At 43.1% G+C, this 24,248-nt stretch overlaps 1 protein-coding gene across 2 annotated transcripts in view; it reads right to left on the bottom strand.

The window, feature by feature from the left end:
* RAB11FIP4 (RAB11 family interacting protein 4) overlaps positions 1–24,248 on the bottom strand; it is a 222,637-nt gene that overhangs the window by 179,965 nt on the left and 18,424 nt on the right. The gene's annotated exons all lie outside the window — the stretch shown is intronic.

Here is a 24,248-nt window from a genome sequence, read left to right as displayed (position 1 = left end):
AGTGTATGGCCTATGGACTGTTAAACCTAAATAAACTTGATACCTGAATGTTGCCATGCTGAGGCAGACTAAAATTTCTGGAACCAGAGCTCTATCAGTCCATCTACAGCTACATTCTGTCCATCCCTGACCTAATCAGTATTATAGTAATAGGTAGCTTGCAGGTGACTTTTTTTTAAAAAATTATTATTAATATATACATTCACATATAAATTTTTATATTTTATACTCTTCTTCCCTCCCACCCTCCCATTCCCATGACAAAGTCGTATCAAAATTCTTATAAGTCTTCAGGGAAAATTATAAATATCTTCCAGGTATATTACAATGACCAATAATTTCTGTATACATCCGGGAGTCCCTTATTATCCATTCTATTCACATAAACAATAAAAGGATGCCAATAAGTTGCAAAAGAGTCAAAGTGTTTTATCCCTTTAACTACATGTAATATAATTGCATATAGCTTGCGGATTACAGCTATAAGGGAATTTTATGGTTTTCTTGACATAGCTGTCAAGGATGACACTGGTAGGGGGATATGCCATTTGCAGTTTTTTTAAAAAATATTTTCTCTTTTATTTTGTATGCCAACCTTAATTCTCAAAGCAGAAATCTAGGAGTTCCAGCCTGAGAATCACACATACTGATGCCTATTATGATCGGGCTGGACCTCCCAAAATTCCCAAATGGCACATTCCTAGGAAAAAGCCTTCACAACAAGCTGCTGTGGGTCTCTATTGTCTTTACTTCTGAGGACCTGATTCCCTATTGAACTTTGTATTTTAGCTAGATTTAACCATAGTCATGGTGAAAATTTTTCAGAATGGAATGGTCTGGTCCACCACAGAGAAGCAGGACAACACTCTGTAATTTAAAAAAGCTGTTCTGTATTACACAGTTTCATCTTTCCCTAACACAGCATTGCCTAGACACAATAGACTACAGTTCTCACTATCTCCACTTGGCAGAACCATCCTGGTTTGGGGCAATGGGCATCTTGGAGATCATTGTCTTGGGCAACCCTGCACTATTTTTCATATTTTAATTTTCTATGTGTGTAATATAGACAATTCGCCTCTGATGTGTTCTATATCATCTGCATAATAGTTACCAAGCCCCTTTTTTCTTTTCTACAACCTCTCCTCCTTCTGCATCTTTGACACCGCCATGGCTGACATCCTCTTCTGCAGGCATTTATGAAGATTACTCCAAGGTTAAGTAAGGGCTAACATTTTAGCAGGGAAGCGAAAGTCAAACAGCACAGTGAAAAGGTCAATGGACCAGCCTACGGGCGATAACTACCATTTGAAAGAGACGTTCTCATCCATCAGATTTGTTTGCGTCGTAGCTGGCATTTTCTCTGTGGCATGACATCAAACACACAGAAGTCTCCCTAGGTTGGATTTTGAAAAGCTGTTGCATGATTTATAAGAGGCGCTGCAGAGCTATGCCAGCTTAAATTTAACTACAGCATTCCTTTTGGTGCAGAGAGGGTGAATATCGCTGGGAAAGTAGGTTGGTTGATAGACTGTAACAAAATGCAGCTTGACTGGAAAAAAAGGAAGCTGGTGGTTACGAGATGTAACGTCTGTGCCTATCCTGACTGAAATGGAACACATCACCTTTGACTCCCATTTACTTAGAATCTACAAAGGTTGAAAGACGAATGTATCAGCATTCATTGGTTTGAAGTTCCCTTGTCTGTAATTCTATGTCATACGTTTACGGGGTGGGGGAAACTATCCCTTATTTTGCAGGCATTTTTCAAAAGAGAGAGAGAGAGAATTAGTAATAAGCTTTGATCCTAATCCAAACATGGAATTAAGTCTGGCTGTAGAGTGGTCTTGGAAAATAAGGCAGGGCTCCCACATCTTTAACAGTTAGATTAGGACAGGGAACCTCACTTTGCACTGAGCTGTACAACAATATTGGAAATAGTACCAAATCTCGTAAGGTCGATAAATAGAGGCTGCCGCCAAATGACTACAGCTGTGATTGGGAAATAACACATAGCTACAGCCCAGAGACGTGGTAGCGCTGTGGGCTAAACCGCAGAAGCCTGTGCTGCAGGGTCAGAAGACCAGCAGTTGTAAGTTCGAATCCACGCGACGGAATGAGCACCCATCGCCTGTCCCAGCTCCCGCCAACCTAGCGGTTCGAAAGCATGCAAATGCGAGTAGATAAATAGGGACCACCTCGGTGGGAAGGTAAACAGCGTTCCGTGTCTAAATCACACTGGCCATGTGACCACGGAAAGATTGTCTTCGGACAAACGCTGGCTCTATGGCTTGAAGAGCGGGATGAGCGCCGCCCCCTAGAGTCGGACACGACTGGACAAAAAAATTGTCAAGGGGAACCTTTACCTTTACCTTACAGCCCAGAAAGAATGAGATCAGGGATACAGTGGCAAATTTGGAAGTACCAGCACTCGTTACAGCCTCCACTAGCCAGCCACTCCCTGGTAAGAACAGTCTAAAAATACAGGCTGCTGGATTGGTCTTTATAAACAAACAAGCATCATGTTGTTGGTACAGTTAATGGCTCCTAGTTGCCATCCAACACGAATCCACCTTTAAATATTCTTTATCACAACAGGGAGAATAATAATAGTCATATGCCATCAAGTCAGTTCTGACTTTCCTGGTAGAGAATACTCAGAAGGGGTTGACCATTCCCTTCTTCTTCTGTGCAGTTTCCCTCAACCCACAACGCCTGGCTCTACTCACAGGAGGTAAACTGGGGAAACCAAACTCCCAAATTCTGTCTCTCCCAGAGCGACAGTGTCTCTCTTGCAGACACCTAAACCCACCGAGCTATCCAGCCATCTACCTGGATAACCAACAGGGGTTGCTTGAAATAACGTTTTTGTTCTTCGAAAAATCAGTTTCTCTCCTAGCAATTGTGGAGACTGAACCTCAGAGGGGATGGGCAACTGCGGCAGGAGGTAGATGACAGGATAGTCCCTGCTACTCAGGAGATTCCATGGTTTCACCATTGAATCATATCAGCTACTATCAGCCTTTTAAGGAGAGTGACAGTCAGGTTTAATCCAGGTATACCATTACTTGGCAGTGGATCCCAACATCAGGACCTTCACTGACTGAGGCCATCACTTTGATTTAACCAACTACTTCCTTATAAAGAGAGGAGTCCTTGCAGAGACCTGACAGGCACAAAAAAAGAAAAAGAAAACTAAAAATAAATCCTGAGCTATCTGCTTGGGCAAAACTTCTGACTGAAGGTAAAATGTGAATTTGTCTCTTCAGCAAATCAAAGATTAATATAGCAGAAGCCCAGTTCATCTGCACACTGTAATGGGCACCACCACATTTCTTTTGCATTACTATGAGGGCTGCGGGAAAACATTGAATCAGCAAGCTCCCTTTTGCAAGATATGGAGAATCTTCCAGGCAAACTACAAAAATCTTATTTATTCATTTAGCAGCAATTCCAGCTGTATCCCTCCAACTTGTAAAGAGGTTATAAGCAGAGATGTCTGCCCTGCACTCTTCTCCCAAGTCTCAAGAGCACATGTAATTACCCTCCATTTCTATTTTGAGGAAAATGTTGTCCCTGGACCTAATGGTCCTGCAGTGCTCTCTTTTCAAATTGTTATGTTGATTAAATCCCACCTCACCCACTGCCACAGATAAACTTAAGAGGTGCAGCTGGATACTCTGGATATTTGCTCAGATTCTTTGTTATCGTTCCCATCATTCAGCAGATCTAAATCCTAAGTGCAAACAGTAAGAAAAATCAGAAATAAAACACCCTACCCTTCACAGATGAAAATATGATGGCAGATGAGCACCATTCGATTTATGGCTGGAGAGGAAGGCTCCATCTTATTAGCCCAGCCAGATCAGGAGATCTGGTAAAGGGGCCTGGCTTTCACCTTGGTTTCTCAGCCTGAGGAGCCTGTTGCTATGGTTACCATAGTCTTCTGTATATGGTAGCCTTTTGCAGTCTGACTGTCTTGAGTATAGACCAGACCTGCATTTGGCTTTCTAATCTTTGCTCACTGCTCTGGGGCTTGGCTTTTGCTCATCCTGGGCCAGAGCTTTAGAAAATTATTTTATTGGATGACCACTCAACTAACCTCCTAGTCAGCATACTAGACACGTTCTGAGATCTGCAGTCTAAACAGTCAACTTTCAAAATGTTGGCTTTGACTACATATTTGCCTCCAAATAGGCTGAGGGCATGAAACAGAGACCATGCTTCCAGTACCTTTAACAGCTTTCTAGGGAAGGAAATTAGAGATGGGCATGAATTGATTCATGCCACTTCATACGATGCTCCTTGCATGGCACCACGGGTATAACACATTCCCTCCCCCCCCACCCCCAGGCCAGCTGGCCTGCTCAAAATCCACCAGTCCCCCACCCCAGGGTCTTCATCCTTTGCCAGCTACCCAGTCTTGGCAGGAGCCCAGGCTTCCCTTCCCCACCCCCCTCTGGCAGCTGACCACTCAATGACTATGCAGGGAGAATCCCTGTTCAGCCTCCTCATCTGAGTGGTTGGCTGCCAGAGGAGGCAGAGAATGGAAGCCCAACCTCCTGCCCAGACTGGGCAGTCAGAGAAAGAGGAGGACCCAGCAGCGTGCCACTGATGAGGGGAGGGAATGCATGGCACCTCTGTTGCTGCATGGGAGCTTCATACAAAGCAGCACAAATCAATATTTGCCCATCTCTAGAGGAAATTTCAGCAGGTGCTTGGAAATTTCCTCCTCTGTATAACAATTATTTATTTATTTATTTATTTATTTATTTATTTATTTATTTATTTATTTATTTATTTATTTATTTATTTATTTATTTATTTATTTATTTATTTATTTATTTATTTATTTTATTTTATTTTATTTTATTTTATTTTATTTTATTTTATTTTATTTTATTTTATTTTATTTCTATCCCGCCTATCTGATCATATTCGACCACTCTAGGCAGCTTACAATAAAAACAATGATATAATTTTTACAACATTAAAGACACAGAAACCCTGGCCTTTTTTTTTCCATTAGGCCACCCTACTTCTGAACTTTCCAACACAGTGCTCGCAGGTCCGAGTCCAACCCCCAGACAGTCAGTTGTTCATTTGATTGCTTTCATCTAAAATATACTGCCTGCTTTCCACAGAAACTGTTTGGAAGTGAATGATCTATACCCCATCCCCCATACCAGAGATACAAAATAAATCCTAAATAAGATGGGCTTCAGGATACTTATTTGGGAGGTTGAATTTTGTACTTTCTGAAGGAGAGTCACAGTGCAAAGAGGTGTTATTAAATGAGCAGCCTTCTGCCTAACAACAAGAAACAGGCCCTTAACCTTTCAAGGCTGCATCCTGAAACCTCCTACCATCATCACAAGGGCATACAAGAATGCAAACATCATTAGTTTTCACAAGGATAATTACAGGATACAAAATGGATCTGACACTTGAGTGACAACTGTAGACATTGCTGAATTCAAGAAAAGGAAGCACTGTATCCATCTAGCTTGAGTTCCCCATTCTATCAAACACAGAGAACTGTAAATGCACTCTAATTTCTTCCACTAAAAAAAAAAAATCACATACCCCAAATACAAGCAAGCCAACAGTGATTACTATTGGCAATGTGGGCATCTGCCCTTGATGGTTTTGGAGAGGGTTGCTGTTTTAACCTGTTCAGTGTGTTCAGTATGTTGCAGCAAAACCAACAAGTCTTGGGCATCTTAAAGATGAACAGGTTTTATTGGGCCTGATATTTGATGGTGTATACATGCAGGGAAAGACGACTGGGAACATAAGGGAGTAGGGATACAAAATGTACCATCATAGATGCAATCTTTTGTAATCCTTGGGAGGTGACAGTAATACCCCCAATGACCATGCAAAGAGCTACTTGATGCCATATGGTGCAATCCTCTATGTGTCTACTCAGAAGTAAGCTCCAATGAATGCCAGAATGCCAGGGAACTACTCCTAGGTTATTGAGCATATGACTGGCAATGTAATTGCCTGGGACTCAGCCATCATTATTTCAGCTTCTGCAACCTTTGCTATTTTATTCTGCTTTCCAAGAAAAAAAAGAAAGAAAAAAGGGGGGGAACCACTATGGGTGGGTTGGTTGGTTGGTTTGCCCATTTCTCCCCCATCGCCCCTGCCAGCCTGCTCCAATCAATCAGAACCACTAGGCAACCTTGGGAGGGACCTAGAGACTACTGGACTGGCAGGTCAGGCAGTCAAACATATGGCTCAAACGGGTCTGGGGGAGTTACATGTTCTTGTTTATAAGACCAATTCACAGGAGCCATTTTCACCTTGAAGCCACTTCTGCTCGTCAGAGGAATCCTTCTGCACTGGAACCAGGTGAGCTCAGATCTCCAGAGGCATGTTGCTTCCCTTGTCCATGAGGTATGGGGAAAGGGCATTGTCCCTTCCCACTCCACTTCCTGATTTGAAACACCCTTTGACAGGTCCATTCTAAAGGAAATCAACCCTGAGTGCTCACTGGAGGGACAGATCCTGAAGCTGAGGCTCCAGTACTTTGGCCACCTCATGAGAAGAGAAGACTCCTTGGGAAAGACCCTGATGTTAGGAAAGTGTGAGGGCAAGAGGAGAAGGGGACGACCAAGGATGAGATGGCTGGAGAGTGTCTGCGAAGCAACCAACATGAATTTGACACAACTCCGGGAGGCAGTGAAAGATAGGAGGGCCTGGCGTGCTCTGGTCCATGGGGTCACGAAGAGTCGGACACGATTAAACGATGACTGACAGGTTCCCTGGCACAAACCACTGCTGGAATTTCCCCCAAGTCAGCTGCTAATGGGCACTTTCCCAGGGATTCTGCATTGAGATCAAGACTTGGAGGGGGTGTAGAGGAGAGTCAGGGAAGCTTCTCTGTGATTTTGGTGTCTCTAGGTGGTGGTGGGGAGGATTCATGGTTTCTTTTTTCATTCATTCATTCATTCATTCATTCATTCATTCATTCATTCATTCATTCATTCATTCATTCATTCATTCATTCATTCATTCGATTTTTACCCCGCCCCTCTAGACTATGTCTACTTGGGGCGGCTTTTCCAAAGGTTTGGCACGCTCTTTGGCACGCTTATGGTTTGTGGACTTCAACGAAGCACAAACCACAATGAACCACTGTTCTGCTGGTTCATGCCCATCTCTAATCCTGGTGCTTCACTGGCAGCAGAACTATTTCTGCTTATCCTTTGCTCTTCCTCAGTATCCATTCATTTGTTTAATTTATACCCTGCCTTTCTTCCAAGAGAGACCCAGGACAGCTAAAAAAAGAAGTTTTTAAAAGGCAAGTATTAAAAAAATTAAAACTACAATGAATTACAATATCAAAATAATTTAAAATATTGATAATTAAAAATTGAATACAGAATAAATCCCTTTTAAAATACAACCACCAATATCCTGCTGAGTGGGGCCTGTCTGTGCAATGGCGGTGACAGCAGCAGCAGATGGCCACTGATTTACAAAATTCCTTATGTGATTTCAGGGTGCACACAGCTTTATCACATTGTGTGCAAGCTATGAGCATCCAGAAATTGCAAAAGGAAGCCATTAACCTATGGCAGTCTGCTGCTGACATCATTCCTACTGAGCAGGAGAAGCTATGCAAAAGGATTTCCGCCACTGAAAAGGCTGAAAAACGACTCCCCCATTAGAACCCATTCTTTAGCAGCAATTTTCTGCAGTGAATGGATTGAGTGCCTTCCATCCTGGGAGACTTATCTTCATGTGTCATATTGGGCTATCACCATATGGTTTTCAAAGTATCAGTGTTCAGGAGTATTTTACTGCAACCACTTTCTGTGCAACACTAACAAGACTCTGCTTGAATGTCTCTGACATTGTCTGTGAAGATTCCTCTGCCAGTCTCACCTTCGGCTCCTGCTTCTGCCCAGCAGTTGTCCTTGTAGCATTTCTCTCTCTCATTATATCTGGAATTGCCAATTCTCTTCTCCTGATATGACCACTAATTCCTGAAAGGGGTGGACACAACTTTGACTGGTGTCTCAGCATTATTTGGCCTTAGGTGACCCCACGAGGAGAACAGAGTCAACTCAGAACAGAGTCGAGCCTCCTGGCGGTATAGCTCCCAGTCTCCTTGTCACACTCAAAGCTTCTCACTGCACTGAAATGAGCATCCAAGCTGGGGACATGTAAATTGGCACAATCAGTATCCTTTTTCTGGCTCTTTTTGGATGACATATAAATGGTCCAAAGAGGCATTTACATCCACCAATTTGTTAGTCTCGAAGTTACACATATTTCTCTTTTTTGCTGAAAAGGGTTAATTAAGTTACCCTGAGGAATATGTCAGAATGCCTTTCTAGACAGAATAGATTAATTCAGAAGCTAAACATACATTATATTCATGACAAGAATCAATGGAATTATCTGCAGCCCCATCGGTGTGCATCTCTGTGCCAAAAGAAACCCTCATTCACCACATATTGCATAATAATTTCTATAAGAAATCTGCTGGAAAGAAGAATAATTATGAAGTAACCTGACTCCTATTATCACATTGTTTCCCAAGAACCAACACTAATAATTGTGGTTTGTCACTTTTCCCATTAGTCATTAGTGTAAGCAGTCTGCTTCAAACAGCAACAGCTACAGGCGCTTCTGACAGCTCATGTATATATCGTGTCCTGCCTGGCTTGACGTGAAGCAGCTGGTTTCTTCTGAACTTTGACAGTGTGAATTTATCCACATGAGGCTCACATTCTCTGGATTATAACTCTGACTCCCATAAAACATATCTCTGCATGGGAGAAAATTGCATGGCTCAAGTGTAAAGGACCAGAACCGCTTCTCAATCCTGAATAAGCAGCTGCTGCCAAGAGGCCTAGGTGATGTACTATAAGTTGTCACAGTTCATCACACTATCAAGGTGTACATAATATGCACTGGGAAAATCCATTTCATATGAGCTATTGGTGAGCAACAGCACGACTTCTGAGACCCGGCCCTACATTAGGTAGAGTGGGGCATCCTCCTCAAGTGGCAGATGCTGGGAAGTGGGGAACAGTGGTACTGTTGTGGGACAGCAAGACTCTGTGTGTCCTGAGGCCTTTTAACTAGCCTGCTCTCTTCAGATACAGTAGGAAGGGGAACTGATCATCATTACCAGAGCAGAAGTGAAAGTAAGCCACTGGTCCAGACCGCTTCCGGACATGAAATGGGGAGAATGCCACTTTGTCTATTACCTGAAGCATTTCCTTGAGTTGGCCCTGAGAATTTGTGGTGTGCCTGCACCCGCCCACCCCTTCCCTTTTGATGTTCCTAGATGTACACATGGAAGGATAATATCCAGACAGGGCTCCATGTCTCTTAAATGCAATGGCACAGGGCCAAATCACACAATCAGGGCCCCAACTGAAGTCTAGGTTTTTTTAAAAAAAGATTACACCATCATCACAAGCTAGACCAAGGACATCTATCAATGACACGATAGGAATATCCTTGTTAACCATCACACATAATGCCATGGACTCAGAGACAGTTATTGTCCTTCCAGGCCTGATGTTGCCAGGAAGTGAACTATTGGGTTTCTTAAAAAACAAACCATTGCATAATTCCTGTGTAGCTCTGCTCCATGTCAAATGACCGCTTCTGATAAATTAATCCCAGCTCCTTATTAGCACCCTATCTGTTAGTGCTATGTGTTTACAAGTTTGTGGTGTAAAGAACTCAGGAAAGCAAGAGGAATTGTATTGCTACGTTTACAACTAATGTTGCTGAGATTATAAGCATTCCCAATCTGTTTGTGTAAATATCGCACAGTCAAAGGGATCTGATAAAGAAAGGTCTTGTTTCTGTTGAAGAGCAGCCTTGGGAATGTGGAAACGTCACCAACAGAGTGTTTCCCTGGGATGGAGATTAAGGCTGCAGTCCTATACCCACTTACTGGGCAATAAGGCCCACAGAACTCAGTGGGATGGGCTGCTTTCTTGTTGCATTATTTGCCACAACTCATCCTTGCCACAAATGTCCATCAGCGGATCCTTTATTTGTTGGTTTAAAATGTTTTTACCCTGCCTTTCTCCGTAAAAGGTGGTTTACATCATTAAAAGACAAATATTTAATCTAATAATCTCTGGAGAACTGCTGTTACAATTTCCAGGTTCAGGGGTGTGTATGTCCCTCTCTAGCCACTCAGCCACACTACCCTGTTTATCCTGAGGTGGGCAGAATAAACACAATCAAGGAATTCATCTAAAGGAAAACTCACAATATTTTGTCCTCTTTGACTTAGACAATAGGCTAGTACACTGGTTCTTAACCTTGGGTTACTCAGGAGTTTTGGGCTGCAACTCCCAGAAGCCTTCACCACCAACTGTGCTGGCTGGGGTTTCTGGGAGTTGCAGTTCAAAAAAATCCGAGTAACAAAAACCACTGGGCTAGTAAGTTCCACTTTCCACTAAAGAGATACCAAAAACTTGCATGATATGGAGAGAGCAGAATAGGATTTTCTCCCTCTCTCATAATATTACAGGGGGGGGGGTTATCCGCTGACCCTGGATGGTGAAAGATTCAGGAGAGATAAAAGATGGCTCTTCACACCCTGCTTAGTTGAACTGCAGAATTCATAGCCATCAAGTGGAATGGTGGTGGCCAGCTTGGACTGTTTTAAAGGGTGATTGGTAAAATCTTCTTGTGAAAATCCATGAATGTAAGGGCAATTCCACCAAGTGGTTTTTACATGATTCTTGTTGGCTGTCCCACTCCTGAGGTCTGCAATGAATTGCTCAACTCAGGTGCACTGGAGCATGCAATGGGCAGACATTAGGATCACACTTCACTTGCACGATAGATGGTTAATACTGAGTGATTCCAACAGGATTCTGGGGTCAAGGTTACTGCCATCAGTGATGGCTACATACTACAGTAGTGCTAACATTTGACATTTGAAACATTCTTCCTCTGAATACCAGTTGCTCATCAGCATGACCTGGACAGTGCATTCATGTCCTGCTTGCAAACTTCCTATAGGTATCTAGTTGGCCTTTGCTTTGATCCAACAGGCTCCTCTTATGTATGCAACAGGTCAAGCTAAGTGGGGATATAGATTGGCTTCTATGAGAAGTAGGGTCTTTTCTGTTCATGTACTTCGAAATTATCTTCCTGTGAAATTCATGTGCCCCCCCCCTCTTTGCTGTTGTTTTAAAGAGAGGAGCCTTTCTGGTTGATTTTCTTTCTTCATTCTTTTTGAGGCAGGGAGTAGCACCAAGTAAATTCAAAGCCTCCTTAGAAAATATATTTTTGTTGCTCTGTTTTTATGCAATGCTTCAGCTGGTCTTGTCCAAATTAAATGTCCATGTTTACACAGTTTTGTTCAAGCTTTAATATAAAGTAGCACTTTCAAAATCAATAAAAGAAAACAAAATGCCATATTTGAAGCAAAACTTTACTTGAGGCTCTTCTGGCTGGCAAGGCTCAAAAGTGGGGAAAAAAAGAATTGGTAAAAATTATTCCTCGCCTATGAATTGGAAAAGCTTGCATAGGATTTGTGTTCCTTAAAGAAGAACAAATTCCCTGAAGTTTGCAAAGAGGCACAAACCCTATAATAGTCCTTTTGGCACTCTAGTCACGATGTCAGAATTTATTTTTTTTTATAGCTGGCTTTCAGGGTGTGAAGAATAAATCAGCCTGTGCCACTGCACTGTGAATTCTTTGCTTTAGGAATTATTTTATCACCCTTCTGCCTTTAGAGATCCTGCTGTTAATTAAATTGCCCACAGCCCACACCTTATATAACTTGCAAACAGCCAAAGAAAACCCAGCCCACCAGTTTGGGATGGCAAGTCTACTGGGGGATTTATACACATTATTATCTGTTTATGTCTTAGACTTATCTCCCGTCTTTCCATTAAAAAAACTGCTTGAGGCAAGTGAGGATGAAATATAGATAATGCAAAATGATATATTGAAACATAAATCCCATCAAGGAAACCAGCTTCACCATAGAATCTTTCTGTTACTGGTGTTCCCCTGGCACTAGCAGAATAGTGACACAGGGCCAAGAGAGGATTGGTGGACCATCTCCAGTTCAGTAGATCATAAGTGACGGAAACCCAGGCCCAGTTTCACAATTTCTAGGTCTTAAATCTGCAGTTCTGTATGCAGAAGGCTGTGGGCTTAGCTGGTGACTAAACTCCTGTAGGATTACATTGTACGCACTTTGAACTGTACATACAAACTATGATAAAAATGGAAAGATGATTTCAAACATGGAGAAGTGTCTTCTGTCTTGTTAATGGAAAGGGACATCGCTTTCCTTATAATGAGAAACTGATCTGGATCTGGAATGGATGGATCAAGTCAGATTTACCAAGTAGCCAACCTCATATGTGAACTGAACACATGGCCACTTCTAAATAAAGCACATCAGCCAGAACCAATTGGGTGTTGTGCCAAAAATAACTATGAGAAGTGGAATTTAATGAAAGCACGCCACACTGATTTTCTTACAGCTATTGGATCACCTGAAATTCCCTAAATCTTCCTCAGTAGCAGAAAGAAAGTCTTATTAACTTAAAAGGTACTTCCACCAAGATCATTTTTATCCCCCTCTTTAGCTAAGTATTCCAAGCACTCATCTGCAGATGTTTGCTGGGGTTGACTCTGAACTCGTTAATGTTTAAAGAGACTGCAGTATCGTTCAGAATTCGTAATGGAAAGCAAACATTGAGTTACATAACTCCATAAAGCTTCTTTGCCTATTGCAGAAGAAAAAGGCATGTATAAGAATTCCAAGACTGGCCAGGAGCCTTCATAAAAAGATGCCCAAATGTAAGTTACGTTTCACAACAGGAAGTCATATTTACAGTAGGGTAAGTTTAACTGTACGGGAACAACCCAGCAGTGTTTATAATAACATACAAGGTAGTATCTATGCATTTTTTGAAGTAACAGAAGGATCAGCCGGCTTCAAGTGCTCATGTGTTTGGTTTCACGTAAGAACCATCACAACACATGTCCTTATCACAAATATGGTGGCACCACACTAAGGAAGACAGCTGTGTACCCAGACAAAGTACATACCATTTTGAATTTACTGTGAGGACCTCAGTTTTCTAAGATGGAGGGCTGATGAGGTGAAGTCTAGTTCCACTGCACCACCTGATTAGGTCTATGTCACTGTCTTCAGCCTTCCACCTCCAATATATACAAAGGCAACATGGAGGCAACGAAGCCTTAAGATCCAGCACCTACTCATTTCTTCCCACCCTAGCCTCCTTTTGAAACAACATGCCTAATAGCCAGAGTTCTACTGGTGTAAGGCTTGCGTCACTTGCCACAGCTAAGTGCAGCTAACTGATGAGGTGCTCAATCAAGCTCAATCATTCAATAAAAATATGCCATGGCATCTTGTCAATTAACTGCAGTTAGCCAGGGCAAGTTGTGCAGACCCTTCACAAACACCCAATAGGATTTCTGACAACATTTTGAAAAAACCTGTATGTTTTTTGGTGCTTTTTAAAGTTATCCCAATGAAAGCATCACCTTAAAATGGATTCTTTTTTAAAAAAAAGTTTGCAAAGTTCTATTAATAGATTTAGATACAAAGCTATAAAATGAAATACCTGCAGTACATTTCAGAATAGTAGGAAAGACTATGACAGTTGACTTGAACAATCTCTGTCTCGGTGCTGGCTGTTGATAGGCAACTTCAGTGAGGGGGGATTTCTCTTAAGATTTCTTAACAATATATTCACCTTTTGATTGAATACGCCATCAAAGACAGGAGAACTTCAAACAGGGAGTTGCCATGTGAAAGCCCTGCAAGCAGAGAAGTGTCTTCTGCAAAGGAGAACAAACAGCTATTCTACACTGATGAAAGCTGCAGAAATACGTAGATGCTAAACAGTGTGCTTGGTGCAGTGGTGGACCTACATTTGTGGGGCCCTGGAGCTTGAACTGTTATGGAGGCTCCTTCACAACCAGCAACAATGTCTGGATAACCACTGTTAGCTTCTTCACATTTTTTTTAAGTAGACTAAAGTTGCTTCAGGGGCCTCTCTGGGATTAAGGGCTGTGAGACAGAGAGCCCTTGGAAAGGGGAGAAAAGCACTGAGACACAGGAAAGGAAATGTGTAGAGGAGAAGCTGGAAGAACCACCTGCTGGGAAAAGTGGGGAACAGAAGGAAGAGGGGGAGGAAAACAAAGTGTTAGACCGGGCCAGGGGAGAGGATTTTAAAAAGAGTGGGAAAGGGAGAAGACAAGGTGGGTGTCAGGATCTGGCCCATACCATCCTGACAGCTGCAGGATTGGGGCCAACCTGACCCAGGAATAACCTGGTGTTTGCAGGCGCAGATCCTGGCCTGTGGAACAGCCGCTGGGCCACTCATGGGGCTCAGGTGGAAACCTGGAGGGAAGGCCTATTTAAGGAGTGGTTCTCTCTCCCAGAACTGGCCTCAGCAACAAAGGTCTTTGGTCATGCTGTGCTTACTGTTCCTAGTACAGTATCTGGCTGCTCCAGAGTCCCTGCGTTCTAGTGCTCCTGCACCTGTTCCTGTGCTTGCTCCTGCCTTGCTCCCTGCTTACTTCTGCAGGCCTCTTGCATCTTGGCACCTTGTTCTCAGCCTTGTGCTCCTGCCTCTCCTTGGTCATGACTCAAGACCAACTGCACAGCGAGTGCCTTTGGACCTCATACTCTGCGTGGCTGACTGGGTCCTGGTGCCCTTGTCTCTGGCAAGGGGCTGCTTGGTATATCTTGGATTGTGACAGTAGGAAAGAAATTGGGGGGGGGAGTAGTGTAGATAAAGAGGAGAAGACAAGCAAGGAGAGGGAGGTGGAAGCCGGAAGAGTCGAGGTTAAGAGTGAAAGAGAGATGGGGGTGGGATGGATACAGATGGAAAATGCCTGGACCCATAAATGAGAACAGCGAATCATTCCAGCTGAGGAGGCAGAAAGGTGCAGAAACTCCTGTCCACCTAGAAGACACTCTTATTGGGTAAAGACGGGAAGTAGGGATGGTCCAGAAAGAGACAAGCGAAAAAAGGGCAAGGAGAAAGAGAGGTGGGGGCATGAAGAATACAATGGACCAGCAAGAGGAGACTCCCATGAGGTAGTGCGGACTGGCCTCCGCCAAGAGCCCCACATGAGGAGAGAGATGGGGAGAAGAACAGTGGCCCTTGTTGCCATGGCCACCACAAGGGGACCCCTTTGGACCCTTGAACTTAGAGGGTGTGGCCTTTAAAGATTCGGGAGCTGTGAAGAATTCCTTGCTACATGTTTCTGACTCATTCTTCTCACCCTTGGAGGAAGATGGGAAAGCTGACCCACTGAATGCTGTAAATAGTTCTTTTGGTAACCTTGAAGTAAAAGTTGAAAGTTTGGAACCAATGCCAGTGTCAGCTGTGTCTGTGGGAAGTCAGGGAAGGGGCTGAAGCTTAAGTCTCATCAATTTCATAGCGGATCTGCCCGTGGCTTGGTGTGAGAAGGAATGTAGGCATCAATGAACCATTTCATGGAATCGTTTCTTCAAATGCTGAAACCCAATTATCATATGCTAAGTAGTGCCATGTAAATGGATACCCACCCAGTATAATGATGTTTAGCAACCCTTATTCTAATATACGTCTTCCCCAACTTGGTGTCCTCCAGAAATTTTAGACTAGAATTCCCATCATTCCCAGCCTGTGAACAATGGGAGTTGTGGTCCAACAAAGCCACAGGAGCCATATGCCCCCCCCCGGGCCCCCCGGAGCATTTGAAGGGGGCTACAAACTGGAAATAATTATCCACACACCACCTTATAAAGTTTGTTATGCAATTTATACAATCCTGATTTGACCTACGTTTCTTTAATATTGTGTTTATGGCTGTGGCCATAAGAAGAAGTTGATAATGGCTGGACTCTATCATACCTGCAAGTCATCAGGAAAGGAAAAGGTGGGTTAGGGATACAAGCATGGTTGCCTCGTTTCTTGAAAAAAAGGATCATTTTATTTCAAAGCAAGCTTAAGGTAAAGGGCACAAGAACACCCTGAGCTTCTGCCCAGCGCTGTCACTTTCTATATCACTCAGAATTAGAGCCACTGGGGCGTATTACCACTTTAGAGATGTCTGTAAAAGAAAGGACAGGAAAACACAATTTTCACTGTCTTTTCCAGTCCCATCAAGCTTGGATGTTTTAGTGAGTGCAGTTGCTCTGGGGAAGATGGTTATGTAAGTAATATGGTGGGACACCTACTGGATGCTGTGTGTGCAACCTCTTTTACAATGGGGGACAAACATCCTCTCCTCTCTCTTCCATTTTATTTTGTCACCTTCATAATTCCACAAATTCACTGAAGATGCTTGCATTTTTACATATGAAATGACACCTTCTCTATGGTATTCCCCCCTCCTTCCTGAAACAGACGCTTTTCGGTTGTTTCGGCACACAGCTGCCAAATACCTCAACCATTATGGCCAACGATCAAGGAAGGTGGGAACTGTTGAGAAAAGTATCTGGGAAGTGACAGGTCAGGAAAGACTCGCACTATTATTTTGGTAAGCTTTGTAACAGCCATGAAAGTTATCACAGTTGCATCTTATTAGCTAGCAGTCAGGGCTGGTGACTTAGGTTAGGTTCTTTCAGGTGTCCATGACTGAGGTAAACTTTGAACCAAAGTCTTCCTAGGTGACACCAAATTCTCTTTTACACCTTATTAACAAGATTCTGGTGATGCTCATTGCATGTACACAAGTGTGGGTGTCCCACTCAGAGCCACCCCTATCCTTGGGCAAAGTGAAGAAGCCACCTCACCCTGCAGATATGAAGCATCCTGTAAGGGCAGCAAACAGTTTGTCAGTGATTTTTTTAAAAATGAATGTATTTTTACAAACAGAAATTGGAGAAAGTGCTTCAAAATTAATTACCTGGCATTGGATGCTTTCAAATAGTGCAGAATGCAGTAGCCAGACTTCTCACTGGGGTGAGAAAATGTCAGCATATCTCCCCCACTCTCACTGCATTGGCTGCCCATTCAATTCTGCATTGATTTCAAAGTATTAATGATGACATATAAAGCCCTAAACGTTTTAGGATCTCAATATCTGGAAGGACGCCTTCTCCCACCTAGATCTACCTGTATCACTCGCTCTAGCCAGGAGGGGCGGCTGAGGGGCCTAACACCAAGGGAGACCTGGAGAGAAAGAACAAGAAACTAAGCCTTCTCGGCAGTGGCCCCTTGGCTCTGGAAAAATCTACCCCCAGAAATTTGCCTGGCTCCCTCGCTGGGTGTTTTTAAGAGCAAACTCAGGACCTGGCTCTTTAGGCAGGCCTTCCCTCCTGTCATTATTTAATTTATTTTTCCCATCTTCAATCATATTATGTTGTTGTTATCTTATACTGTTACTGTTTTATGTAAATTGTTTTATGAACTTCTTGTTAGCCACCCAGAGTAGACTTTGGTCTAGATGGGCGGGATAATCAATCAATCAATCAATCAATCAATCAATCAATCAATCAATCAATCAATCAATCAATCAATCAATCAACCAACCAACCAACCAATCAATCAATCAATCAATCAATCAATCAATCAATCAATCAATCAATCAATCAATGCTTTGAGTTATTGCAAAATTCCCCCCCTTCAAGACTCTACTTATTGGTAGTGAATGGGGGAGGGGTTCCTGATATTTTTTCGGGGAGAAGAGCGGCACCACTGGTTGCCAGGGTTGCTGGGAAGAAGAGTTCGCCTTTCGAGTGATGGAAGCAGAACACCTTTTTCAGTGGGTGGTAGGAGGTGTTATTCCCCCTTCATGCCCCAGGATGGTGTTTTATACATGTATATCTGGAGCATTGAGGGGAGGGGGACCCCAAATGCTGAAGGAGTGACCAGGACAGACCTGCCATTGCAGCTTCTGTTTAAAGCTACACAAGGAAGGAAGTGGAATATGCTGCTACTATTGGTCCTTTACCATACAAGCACGTTCTGCCATGCTCCCTGACTGCCAAACCATCAAAAGGGCTTTCATGTTCCTCCCAGAAGGTACACTGGAAGTCCTCTGGCAAGAATGTTTGCTTTCGTTATTCCCAATTTACATGGCTGGATTAACCAACCCAAACCCTTCTTCCTCTTTTACTCCTGTGCCGACGGTTCCCAAAAGGACCCTGAACCCATGAAACCTGACATGGCCCACTAGACTATGTCCTGACCAGAGCCTTTGCTCCACAGCCCTTTGGAGCAGGATTGGATGATCTGTGGCCTTCAGGTGTTGTTTGACTGCAATTTCTTTAATCCCTCAGTGTTGATAATGCTTCTACACACCAATGGGAACAGTCTCTTAACATCCAAGCAGCTGTAACAATGGCAAGCTAGGTAGGAATGTCACTGAGGAAGTAGGACTGTTGTTCAGCAAACTGCATGCTAAGTGGTAATCCAAACACATGTTTCTCCGGTTTTCTCCAGGATTTGCAGTAAATGGGGTGGTATAAAATAAAAGAAATTAAATGAGTAGATCTGAATATGAGATGGGAACTAGAGCCTTCCCTTCTGGGAATGGGTGGCAATTCTTCCTCATTGAATCAATGCCCCATTGTTCCATATTCAATATCTGGCATTGGCATGGGACACAGAAGACACCCACAAGCAGAATGACAGGTGACATTTTCTTTTTACCAACAACAGCAAAAAGAAGAGGAGTTTGATTTAGGCTTCCTTGCTGTATTGTTTTCCCAGTGAAAATATTCTCAAATAGGGGTTACTTGCTGGTATTGGAATACCTATAGACTCGCAAGACTCTTGTCTGGTAAATAGCAGTTTTCTGTGTGTGAATGAGTGACAGACAGAAAACCTTGCAGAGGTGAGGATTAAACCATTTCCCCTCCCAAGGTCCCAATTTGCACTATGTTCTCTCTTCGCATTGTTAACTTTTTTGAATGGAAAAGATGTGAGCAGTTCTGTTTGCAGAACCTTCCTGTCACACATGATTGGTCTGAGGTTCAGAAAACCACCTTGGCTGATGTTTTAGAAGTACACAGCTGTAACACTGAGGGATCACATAGGGGTAGAGTGTGGGTGATTAACTGACGCAAACATTCTTCAGATCAGTTAACAAGCTGTAATGCCACAAACCCTCAAACCTCCAGGATGGGAGGCTTGGGGATATTCTTTGCTGTGTTAATTCAAAAACCACGGATCGCAAATCTTCCCTATTCCAATCCCTGAAATGTAATTTTTGCATATTTATCACACAGCTTAACATAAACCCTGAGATAGAGATAGCACATTCACATATTCAGGCTGTCAAGCTGCATTAATTTACACACACGTTCTGTGACCTAGATCTCCAATGCCCTGAAAGGCTGTTTTAAAAATAAAAGAGAGAGAGAGAGAGAGAGAATAATAATAATAATAATAATATTTGAAAGACTGATTTAGGCGATGGCAGTGCTGAAGCGAGCAACACGTGCTGCTTTCGTTCGGCAGCTGGCATGTGCGTCAATGGCAGGCCAACCCTACTGCCACTCTCATCTCTCCTTCTGAGAAGCTTTTGAGATTGTTTGTGTTCTCTGGTTGTGGAGTGACCAATTTCACAAAGACTGCACGCGCCTCCTCAATAATCCACAGTTCTGCTGATATGTTTTGGTAGGAAATTTTCCTCAAACTGTATATGCAGGGAATAATATCTTCTAAAAAGAGAGAAGTAAAATAAATTTGTAAGACCAGGATGCAAAGGGAGTCACAAACAGGAGAAACTGGAGACACGGAACACTCTAAAGATACATTTCTACTAGACATGGGCATTTTACATTCATTTCCCTGGAGAAATGAATATGAACCGTAGCGCCCAATCCTAACCCCCCCCCCCAAGAACTGGCCAGAGCACTTACCAGTCTCCACATGGAGCTCAGCTCCATTGTCATCATGCCAATCGTGGAAGGAATCCAACCAGCTCTTCCCTGACTCCCTGTGCAGCCAACCACTCCAGTGTGGAGGCGGGAAGGGGAGTCTCCCCACTTAGCCAATCAGGTGAAGAAGGGCCACCTGGGCGCCTTCCATAATTGGCATGACAACCATGACAACAGAGCCAAACATTGTGTGGAGTCCTGTAAGTGGCCAGGCCAGTTCCGGGGGGGGGGCAGGGGGGCGGGGAGGCAAGATTTGGACATTGTGGCACCTATGGTGCCATTGTTTCTCCAGGGAAACAAATACAAAGTGCCCATGTCTAATTCCTACATATGTCTTCTCTTGCTATGTGACTGATGGAGGCCCTAATAGGATTTTTGCGACATATGAGGTGTTCAAGGAGTGGTCTGCCACTGCCAACTTGCAGTGAGTTTCCTTGGGCAAGTGGGGATGTGAACCAGGATCTCTTGAGGCCAACGTTCTATCTCCTACACTTCATTGGCTGCCCTTTGCCCATTTCCGCATAATTCTCATTGAGCTCAAAATGGCTTCTTTCCTGGTAGGTGGATGCAGAACTGCAAGCTAAACCGGAGGGATTTTTCTTTAGATCTATTGGATTATGCCATCTGCCAGCGCACATACATGGGCATTTGATGGGCCCTTCCTGTGCTGCCAAGCAAGCAAGGTAAGAATGACGCTTTCAAGTTTTACTGTTGTTTGCAACAGATTACTATAGATTACATCTGGGGATGTAAGGTTGGGAACTTCTGGAATAGAGAACTTTCATTGAGGTTAGCAATTTCTCAACAGGCAGTTCCAATGAGCGCAAGCACTTTTGCATGTTTTCTTCCTATCCTTCCTTTGCCCCTCGGGCTGCTCAGGGCCAGCTCAACCACCAGGTGAATGGAGGCAACTGCTTCAGACAGCAAACACTAGCGGGCTAGTTGTCCACTGTTAGATGAGATTTGGTTTTGGAGCTGAATCAAGAGGAAACTGGATTAGTTTTAACCTTGTGGTGTATATAGAGTATATTGTGGTGCAATAGAGTATATCCCATTTCATAAATATTTGAGCATATCTTTTCATGTGAAAACACTGAAGAAATGGCATTTGGCTACAATGTAAAGCAGTGAGTACACAGCTTGTATAACAGTGTAAATGTGCTGTCCCCTCAAAATAACGCAACACACAGCCATTAATGTCTACATCGCTGGCAATGAAAGGTTCTTTAGATCTTTAGAAAATGGTCAAATGAAATGCAACCTTTAGTTTCAATCAGAAATACAAATACATTCTCAAAAGAAGTGTTTAAACTGCTTGCATATGTGCTCAATCATAAGTAACATTCCTCTGCTCGGATTTTTCCCTTTTTCTTTCTTTGAGCTCCGGAATAGATGTGTAGCCTTCCAGATGTTGTAGGACTGCAATTCCCTCATCCTCACCACTGCAGGTGAGAACTGCAGGCCTGAGGAATTGCAGTCCAGCAGCTTCTGGAGAGTTCCAGGTAGTTCTCACTTTCTCTATAGCCATAGTTCTCAGCCTTGGGTCCCCAAATGTTCTTGGACTGCAACTCCCAGAAATCCTGGCCAGCACAGCTAGTGGTGAAGGCTTCTGGGAGTTTAGTCCAAGAACATCTGGGGACCTACAATTGGCACCCACTGCTGTATCCCCACGACAAAACCAGCCAGGAAACAATGTGTTTCTAGATGTGTAATTTGCACAAAATGTCTCTGTCCAAAATCGTGCAGCTCTCTTCTCTGTCTTCTGTTTGTGAAATACAGCACATACACATACAGAGAGGAAGCCATGTAAGGGCCAGCTGAATTCTCAAAAAGCTGCCCATGACAGTGATGCCTTTCATTTTTAAAAAGCCCCTACAAGAAGGCAACAGTTATTACCGTTCTATGCAATCTGCACGGTGTTTCAAAACAGTGCTTGTACTGAGAGCCAACAAGGAGAAAATTTCTGCAGTTTCCCATTTTCACACAGGAGAATGAAGCAAGAAAGGATTTACACCCCTAAAGGAAGTCTGCTAAGTGAGGGATTGCATTTCATTCCCTGAATGCTCTGTGATTTATTTAAACTCTTACAAAGCCTCTCGTTAAAATATGCATGTGTTTGTTTGTGTACATACACATATACATACATACTGTATATACATATCCAGAATTATAAACTCCACCAGCAGTTTGTAACATTGCCTCTTAGTTATTGCTCTGAATACTACACACACAAAAATGGGCAAATAGCATCAAAGCACCTGCTTATGGAACCATTAAGACTGCTTATTAGGGGAGTGCAGGGCAAGTTGGCAGGAAAGGCTTCAACAATTTTGGGGGTGGGGGTGGAGAGCCACGGCTACCTTCTCCACCACATGTCAGGAGCAATTTGTGGTTGCATTGTTGCATTGTAGCAAGTCAATTGAGCTGGGTCTCTGCCTGAATGGTTGCATAAATCATTCATGTTTATTTCCATTTAGAATTGCTCTGATAAAGCCAAAGCTTCCCGGTGACATGCAAATTACTGTACTGGGGATAGTAGAGGGGACATTAGGCTAACTAGGTTAAAAATCAGGGGGAGCTGCTCACTCATGATAAATATGTTTGGGTAGAAAAGAAACATGGGGATGAGGGACTGGCTGGAACAGAATGGGCCAGAATGGGGAATAGGGACTTCTTCTTCATCATCATCATCATCATCATCATCATCATCATCATCATCATCATCATCATCATCATCATCATCATCATCATCATCATAATTTATTATTATTATTATTATTATTATTATTATTATTATTATTATTATTATTATTATTATTATTATTATTATTATTATTATTATTATTATTATTTCCCAAATAATGAGATGTGCTGCACAAACACTGAAGCAATATTTTAGACCTCAAACTCAATGAATATTCCTTTTTGTTAACCCTTTATTGCCATCAGAACCACCATAATGGAACACAATGTACTAGAACATCAACTTTTCAGTATGATGCCCCAACCAAATTCACTTGTGACACGATGAGACAGATGCAGCAAGCCACAAATTCATCTGTCCCCACCATCTAGAGTGGGATAATGCAACCAGCCACAAAACACCCCCAGGACAACCTCAAAATAGGAAATTCCAATGAAATTCATTTGTCCCATGAGACTAGAGAGCATACATGCAACCAGCCACAATAGACTCAGGGATCGCTTTCCAGTACCTGTTCCTGGGAAAGAAAATTGATATGGCAGAAAATAGCTAGTGACATTCACCTTTCACATCAGATGACAGGGTGATGATATAGCAAGCCAGAAAACATTATCAGGAACCACATTCCAGAATCCATCCAAGGATTCTGGAACCCAACATTGTTCAAAACAGTCTGGAACAGTAACTTCCAAGAAGGACTGCATTAGAGATGGGCATGAACTTTGGTTCGTAGGTTCGTGATGGATCATACACATAGACCTTCCCCTATCTCTCCAGCTGGATCCCCCACTCACCAGCTGGCACATGCTCTTCTCCTCTTCGGCTGTCAACCACTCTCCAGCAGGTACACAGGCTTCCCTATCTCACCTCCTTGAGGACAGACAAACCCATGCTCCGGCCGGGGACTGTCGAACCAGCCAAAGAGGAGAGAGGAGCACTCTCTAGCTGGTGAGTGTGTCACTGACTAGGAGGTGGGGGAAGGGAATGTGTGGCACAAACCTCTGAACTGAGGTTCATGTCTGTCTCTAGACAGCCGACAAGATTCACCTCTCTCATCAGACTAGAAGGGATGGATGTATCAAGCTACAAAACAGCCTCAGGAACCTCATTTCAGGACCTCTTCTGGGCCCAAATTCCATGTGTTTTTTTTTAAATGGCCCATGAACAGCAGCTTCAGAGTTGGTGACACCAACTAATTCATCAGCCCCTTATGGGAGCAAAACATCAAACCACCCTACTTCCATAAAAACCACAATCTGCACATAGAAAAGCAACTGTGGCTGTTTGTTTTCCCAGTGTAAAGCTGTCAAATACTAGTACTCTTGCTTTAATAGGGGGAACAAATTCAATTGATTTAGGTCAATACTTATAATAAAGAAACAAGCAAACATTTGCTAGTGCTATCAATCAAACGGATATTTCTGTAATTGCTAAGACTTTGATAATACCATACTGTTGTTGTACTTAACAAAAAAAACTTTTCTAGTCCAGTGAGAGGGGTGAATCTTGTCATGGTGTCCTACTGGAAGGTTGCTGTTCCAGACTGTTGTTGTTTTCTCTTTCTCTCTCTTCAACAATATCGGGGGTTTTTTGCCCAGAACAGCTACTGTTCCCAGAGGTATTTTGTGGCTGGTTCAACCATTCCTCTCTAGCTGGATGGGGCACGTG

This window comes from Pogona vitticeps, chromosome 2, assembly GCF_051106095.1.
Source record: "Pogona vitticeps strain Pit_001003342236 chromosome 2, PviZW2.1, whole genome shotgun sequence".
In the NCBI taxonomy this organism is placed as follows: domain Eukaryota; kingdom Metazoa; phylum Chordata; class Lepidosauria; order Squamata; family Agamidae; genus Pogona; species Pogona vitticeps.
This window is presented reverse-complemented; position numbering and strand designations above follow the sequence as displayed.